Consider the following 8,435-nt stretch of genomic DNA (forward strand, 5'->3'; position numbering starts at 1 on the left):
GAAGCACCATTCACCAGACGACCTGAACCATTTTCTCGACCACCAGAACTACATTCACCACCGGCCTTCAACTGGTGAGTTAGTTTCCCCTTCCTGGAGTCCTAAACCCAATGGTGATCTTGGGAGAATTTGACTGTTGATCGTCTAGCAAACCTCTTCGCCCACCTGCGGGGAGGAAAATATCCCATCACAGCCTTCAAGGCCACAGTGGTCCTCAGGGACTCCCTCCTTGGGCAGATTCAACTCTTGGGTCCAAAAATTATTTCCCTTCCCTTTCCCCAGCATAGACTTTATAGGTCACCCTCAAAGGATTGTGTAACCTCAAGGAACACATAACGGAGAACTGAAGATCGCACCCCATCCAGACCTTCGTGGTTGCAGTGGCCTAAAGTCCTCTCACCTTTAAGACTCAGCTGCTCGAGATTCTCTTGCCCTCCCCTCCCACTCTCCTCTCTCTGGCCCTGAGAGTCACCGGCCTCTCCAGAAGGGGTCCTGAAAAACCTTGGCCAAGGTCTCTCACGGTTTTGGCTCCGTCCAGGACGGGAGCCTCCACTGTCAGGAATTGGTGACAACTAATCTCTACAGCTCAAACCTGCCACTAGGCACTGCTTGATTTTTGGCTCTAGCAGGGACACACCTTTTGCCAATAAATCAGTTCCTTTCCCATCCCTTACACTATGTTTGCAGCTTCCCCCCCCCCCCCGCCCTTATACTACGTTTGCGACATGGGTAATGCATCCTCTCTGCCAGTCGACTCTTCCTTACAGTGCCTTTTAGACAACCTCAAGACCCTCTCCTTGACACCAGACATTAAACTAAAAAAAACTGGTCAAATATAGCACCCAGGATCGGCTCATTTTTCCCCCAGACAACCAAAATAAATGACTCATTTTTGGGTCTCTGGATCCCTCCATTCTAAGGGATCTTTACAACTACTGTGAGCATTCAAAAAAAAAAAAAATGGGTAAAGAGCCCAATGTCCAAGCTTTCTTTTTGCTCCAATCCAATCCTGCTCTCTGCACCTCTTGCAAACCTCTACAAATTCTTCTAGCTTGTAAACCAACCCCCACAACCACAGATCCCCAACCTCTCCTCCTCCCGACTCATCCACTACTTTTTACCCTGCTGATGAACCTCCACCCTATCACCCAGCTCAAATAAGTCCTCACTTTCAACCTTTTGCCCCAGTCCCTCCATGGTCACCCCCACCTCAACAACCTGCTTTCTCCCTTCCAACTACTAGATCAAAAACCTATACCACTGCCCTTCCTCAGATCGTTGTGTGAGGTAGAAGGTACTGTAGGTGTCGCTCCACCCACTCACTCCTCTCTTCTCCTGTCAGTGCCCACACCTGGTCCCACCAGGCTGTTTTACCAGCTAACCCAAAGCTCAAATGAGCTGAGGAGGGCCCTCAGACTCCTACCTGGAGATCTAGTGAAAATGGCCTTTAAAGTTGCTTTGTTATCACTGAAAACAGTTTACTAAGAATTTAAAGTCCCTTAGAGGCTTTTTGGGATATTCACTCCTGACTTTCCCTCTATTCTACCTGATCTACTGCTCAAGTTTTTCTTGCTAGGGAAAATTCCAAACCTCTTTCCCATTATTCTTTTACATCTCCTTCCTCATTCTCAGATCCACCGGAGATGCTCTCAGCCCCACCTTCCTGTCTTCCCCTTCCCTACCCAGGGCCCACAGAAAAGTCTTAACTGACCTTCTCCAGAAATCTTCACTATGGCTGATTGTAGGACTGTCAGCAAAAGAGTTTCTGCAAAAAGTTTCAATGCAGATAAACTTCCTCTTTTTATGTTGTCCTTTTTTACTTGGCCATTGGCTAGACAAATCAGCCAAATGGGCTCCCTGGTAACAGCTGGCAGGGGGAGGAAAGAAAGAGGAAAGAAGCTCTCCTCTTCTCCGGTGTCCTTGAAGGGTTAACTTGCCTTCAAAGCAAGTGGAAAAAAAAAAAAAAAAAAAACTGCTTTTATGTGAACTTCTGAGTTCCTCCCCTTACATTCTTCGTATAAAATTCTGAAACTACCTGAACTTGGGGTTCAGGGCATTAATTGATAACAGCAGAAGCTGTGCCCTCTGAATCTGGCTCCAGCCAAATAAAACTATTTCCTGCTATCTTAGGTGCCTTGCCTGGTCCATTCCTACAATAGTATAATTCTATGTACTTAAATATTGCTTATGTTTTCATGAAATGGTAAGCAGATATGAATAACTGTATACTAGAAATAACAAAATATTTCTTATCAAAATGGAATAATTTGCCTAAATTCAGAAATTTACAATGATTTTTTCAAAATGTGAATAAAGTAGGGGTTAACAGATGGGAAAGAGAAATTAAAAGGTTCTAGGTATGGATTTAATAGAAGGGGAAAAGGTGTTTCTGGATAAGAGAGTCTATGTGATAAAATAAATAAGAGGGTTTAGGTAAGTGATAAAGAAGGTCTGTGTAAGTTGGCTATATATAGGTTTAAGTAAGTGATAAAGAAGGTCTGTGTAAGTTGGCTATATAGGTTTAAGAAGTGATAAAAAAGATCTGTGTATGTTGGCTATATAGGTTTAAGTAAGTGACAAATAAGGTCTGTGTAAATTGGTTATATATGTAAGTTTTTTTTAGCAAGTAATCTTGAATGAATTAAGGTTATACAACTGTGGCTAAACAACAACTGTTATTTTGCAATATTATGATATGTTATTTCTTTAAGAGCTAAACTTGATTAATATAAAAATATCAACGTAATGGTGGTACTATTACTCTTCTTTGTATATTAAGTATGTTCATATTTTTCAGGTATATAAGTCTTTAACATAGAAGCTTTAAAATAGCATTATATCAAGCTTATGTTCTCCAAAAAGTTGCATGGTAATTTTAGGCATATAAGAATAACATATTGGAGATTTATTTATATCATTTAATGTTCTTTAACTGGACCTGTTATCAATAAGATTAATATAAAGTTCTACATACTGGGATACAATTTAAATATAATATTATATTGTGTTAGCTAATATTCATGTGACCTCGAACAACAATATATGTAAATTTTATAAAATGATATTCAAGAAACAAAGATTAGCTTCAATACTAGAACACTTTACCTAAGATTTAAAAAGAGCCCCGCCTCACCTGAGATTAGGCTCTGCTTCCCATCTTACTACATGACAGAATGACTCCAAAGTAGGCCAGACTTCAGGTAAAACCCAATACTCTTAATTTAAGACTGGTGAGATTAACTTGTTAGATGTTTAAGATTAAGACTTTAAATTAAAAAGGCCAAAAAAAAAAAAAAAACACCCAATATTTGGCTCTTACCTTCTGAGTCAGCCTGAATCCAGGGGACAAGGAACTTCTCTAAAGAGCTTTGCAACTCTGGACCACATAACTTCCCAATCAGGAAGATTAATGACACCACTGGAGAATGAAAAGCCAATCAGTGCACTTGCTGTGAATAGGAGGGTCATTGGACAAAGACATCCCTGATGCTTCCAAGAGAAGCCACATGGTCAAGCATGGGCCCACCCTAGTGCAAATGGCACTAGTGGAACTAAGAAGCTGCTCTCAAGTTCTTCCATGAGTTACTCCTATGGGAACTTGGTTGACTCTTAAAAATAGATAGAGAAAAAGTCAATTTTGACCAGCTTCATCTTAAACACCTACCAAAAACAGTTAAACCAAGACTACCAGCCCCTGATCCCCAAGACGGAGACCTACGACTCATGACCAACTCCTCCAGCTCCAGAGACTCTGCCCCCACCTAAAACCCTCCCTGACCTCTTTTCCAGTTTTTACAACCCCTCTTTTACTTCCTAGGAATGAGAACTACTCTTCAGCAGGTCCACTCTTCTTGTTCTGTCTGCTCTACACTATCCCCACAAGGAAGCATCAAACCTAAACTCCCCCTGCATCAGATGAGGAGCCACCAGCCAGGTGAAGACTGGCAGATCAACTTCACTCACATACCTAGGCACAAAAGGCTTCACTACCTACTTACTTTGGGTGATACTTTTTCAGGTTGGATAGAAGCCTTCCCTACCTCCAGGGAAATTGCTGACACTGTTGCCTCCATCCTCATCGAGCAGATCATTCCCATGTTTGGACTTCCCACCTCTATCCAGTCAGACAACAGATCCGCCTTGACTTCTCAGGTTGTTCAACTAGTTTCCAAAGGCCTCAACATCATTTAGAGGCTCCACATCCCCTACTGACCCCAGTCCTCAGGTAAGGTTGAGAGGCCTAACAGCATTCTCAAGGATCATCTCACTAAACTTGCTATTGAACTCAGGCCAACTCTGGCTCTCCTGGCCCAATTTCCTGCCATTGATATTGACCCTCACCCGAATTCAGGCAACTCCCAGAACCCCCTCAGGCCTTAGCCTCTTTGAGTTCTACGAGTGCCCTTTCTTAACCAACCAAAACTTCCCAATCACTCTTCCTCCCCTTGTGTCCTACCTGCCCTATCTCACACTTCTAAGCAAACTCCTAAGGGAACACTCAGACCAGAGTCTTCCTGTGCCATCAGCTGCCTCAATCCCAACGCAATCACAAACCAAATTGGACCCTCTTCAACTGGGTGATGCAGTCTTATTTCAGGAACTGCATCCTCAATAGTTGGAACCTCACTGGACAGGACCCCATACAGTCATACTTACTACCCCAATGGCGGCCAAGCTTTTGGGCCACTCACCCTGGTACCATGTCTCCTGTCTTAAAAAGGCACCTGTTCCAAATGTCCAGTCCTGGACTTCTAACATGCCCACCAAACTCAAGATTTCTCACCAACCCTCTTCTTCTTTTACTAACCATTAATGTCTCTCAAGATTCTATCCCAAACCACACATGGCACTTTTACATCCAAGTGACATGGCACCACCCATTATCAAGGTGATTGCCCTTACACTGGCTGCAATTGGGCAGTCACACTTAACATTACTAGATTCAACCAAGCCACCTCCAATATTTACTAGAGTCCTTAAGACAGGACCAATGGCTGATGTCAATGATCTCCATTAATCAGGAATGGTTTGATGCCTTTGACAACTTATGGCTTCAAGGAACCTTTATGGACTTTGCCCCTTCCGAGATAACTGTCTATAGCCACTAGATGTTAGCTTTAGCTGCCCTATTATTCTCAAGCCTGTCCCCTGAACATTGCCCCCACTCTCCCAGGAAGGGCCCACGCTGCCCCCTCTCAGCTGTAAGTAGCCAGATGGAATTACACCATCCCTACACCACCTAGAAAAACAAAAAGGGAGAAATGTTAGTTGCAGAGCAGGCTGAAGGAATGTTAGCTGCAGGGTGGGCTGAACACTTGACCTTCACCCTTACCCGTCTGGTTCCTTATTGCTTGTTTGCCTCAAGTCTGAACACTCAACCCCAATCAAGGCTGAACACTCAAACACACTCAAGGCTGAACACTCAACCCCACTCAAGGTTGAACACTTGACCCCCACCCCTCTGGTGCAATGGAAACCCTCATCTGGCCCCTGCCCTATCTGCCTGAAGGTAGAAGATGACACCCTTAGCAACTACTGTATGATCCAATCACTGTTCACCAACAAGGCAACTTGCAGATCCAGAGACCCCATTAGATTTTGGCTATAAAAACTCTCTCCTGCCATCCCCCCTCCATGCTCTCTCTTTCTTCTCTCGCTTTTGCTCTCTCTCTCCATCTCCCTCTCACTCTTTCTCTTTCTTCTCTCTTTCCTCTCTTTCTCTCTCTCTCTCTCTTGCACTTTGTTCTCCCCACTCTTGCTTTCCCTTCCCCCTCCCTCCCTGTCTTCTCCTCCTTCCCTGTTAATCAGACACTGCCATAATAAACATCTCTTGGTCACTCTGAGTGTCATGGTCACTTTCTTTCACATAGAAACTCTTAAGGAAATCCAAGACACACTCTCGCCAGAATTCCTACTCCTGACCACACCGTATGATTGAGAGGAACCTCTGCACACTCCCTCACTTTTCCTTGGAGAAGGAAAGAGTTGGACCACCTTAGAACTGACTCTGTCTTGCCTGATGGGAATCAGATTGATCTATCCCCTTAAGGCCAGTAAGAAAAAGACATTGATTAGATCTAGCATTTTACTATTGATCACAGCCTGCTCACACACAGTTGAATGAAGAGTGAACAGTCAAGTTTAGATATTTAGGGATGTGGGGAGATGTTACCAGATGCTAATGCTTACCTGAACATGAGCACAAAACATGGTCAGAGACTGTAGAGTAACACATATGACCATGAAATTTTGTGTAGGGAAGGAAAGGATGATCACTTTGCACACAATGCAGGGAATATTTCTCAAAATCACTTTAAACCAGAATTTTCTCCCAATGACTCCCTGCAAGCTGCTCTCAGGATCATCTCCTGCCTTCTGCTCAGATCAAACACCTACTCATATTTCCAAAACTTTCTTAGCTCATCCACTTCAAAACCAACAGCAAGCCCAGACATTCTCCAATTGAAGACTACATGATGTCCCTTAATTACTTTCACACATATTAAATACCTATTAAATGTTTTGGATATAGGAAAGTTTTACATTCTCAATAGTGAACAAATTCCTATTAAGGTTATTGGTAGATTCCAGGAGTTTTTAGAGGAATGTAGAATGTAAACTCCACAAGGACCAAGGTTTGTTCTCCTGAGTTAACAGTAACTGCTGTGAGTATCAATGAGCTCTTCATAAGCAAGTCTTGCCTGTTTCTCTGATGGGACCCAACATAGCTTGCCTGTAATTTAATGTTCTTTCCAAGGTGATTTTTAAAATTTGTTCTAATTAGTTATACTTGACAGTAGAATGCCCTTTGATATATCATATATAGATAGAGTATACTTTCTCAGTCTTCTGATTGCACATGATTAGAATCCTACAGTTGTATAGTTATATATGTACATAGGGCAACGATGTCTGATTTGTTCTACTATCTTTCCTATTCCCATACCCCCTCTTCTCCCTTTACTGCCCTCTACCTAATCTAAAGTAACTCTATTTTTCCTTAGATCCACCCCTTATTGTGAATTAGCATCCACATATCACAGAAAATATTCAGCCTTCAGTTTTGGGGGATTAGCTTATTTCACTTAGCATGATATTCTCCAGCTCCACCCATCCATCTACCAGAAAATAATTTCATTCTTCTTTAAGGCTGAGTAATGTTACATCATATATATGTGGGGGATATATCTATATATCTATATCACATTTTTTATTCATTTATCTGTAAAGGGCACCTAGTTCCTTAGTTTAGCTATTGTGAGTTGAGCTGCTATAAACATTGATGTGGCTGCATCACTGTAGTATGTTGAGTTTAGGTCCTGTGGGTATAAACCAAGGAGTGGGATAGCTAGGTCAAATGGAGTTTCCATTCCAAGTTTTCTGAGGAATCTTCATACCACTTTCCATAATGGTTTCACCAATTTGCATTCCTACCAGCAATGCATGAATGTACCTTTTTCTCCACATCCTCACCAACATTTATTATTGTTTGCATTTTACTAATTGCCATTCTGACTGGGGTGAAGTGAAGTCTTAGAGTAGTTTTGATTTGCATTTCTCTAATTGCTAAAGATGTTGAACATTTTTTCATATATTTGTTGATCAAGAATCAATAGATGGTATGGATTTAAACTAAAAAGCTTCTTAGCAAAGGAAACAATGAATAACGTGAAGAGAGAGCCTACAGAACAGGAGAAAATCTTTATTTACTACATGCACCTCAAATAGAACATTCATCTCCAGGATATATAAAGAACTCAAAAAACTAACAACATAAAAATAAATAGCCCAATTAATATATGGGCTAAGGAACTGAAAAGACACTTCACAATAGAAGAGATACAATCCATGGTGATTGATTTCTTTCAACAAATACCATTCTATAGTATTTCCTATGCACATGTTCACAGTGGCTTTTATAACAAACATGAGAGGCATAAATATGTCTGATATTTTCCAACAGTACCAGAAGTTCTGCTCCTCAAAGGACTTACAGAAGTAATTACCATTTACTCCACCTCTGTGTGCCAAGCATGGTGTTGGACCTTACAGACACCATTCCATTTCATCCTCTAAACAGTTCTATGAACTAGGTTATTTCCATGTGTTTTGTTTTTTTGAGATACTGGGTTCAAACCCAGAGCCTCACACATGGTAGGCAAGCACTCCACCATTGAGCTATATCCCTAGCCCCCTGAAATAGAAATCTGAATCAGAGTATAACTAAAATTGGGAAGAATAGGGCCTAAAGAAAGCCTTTAACCTTGATTAAAACTGTGTAATATTTCTATTATTTATTATTATGGAGAAAATGAATTTTTTTTCTAATTTTGTAGATAATGTTTCTACTTTTGAAAGCTTAATTAAATTTTGATAGTTTAAGTTAAGTCAGCTTTAATCAACCACAAAGCTGATTTTCTGACATGCTATTCTTA

This window comes from Marmota flaviventris, chromosome 11 (genome assembly GCF_047511675.1).
Source record: "Marmota flaviventris isolate mMarFla1 chromosome 11, mMarFla1.hap1, whole genome shotgun sequence".
Taxonomy (NCBI): domain Eukaryota; kingdom Metazoa; phylum Chordata; class Mammalia; order Rodentia; family Sciuridae; genus Marmota; species Marmota flaviventris.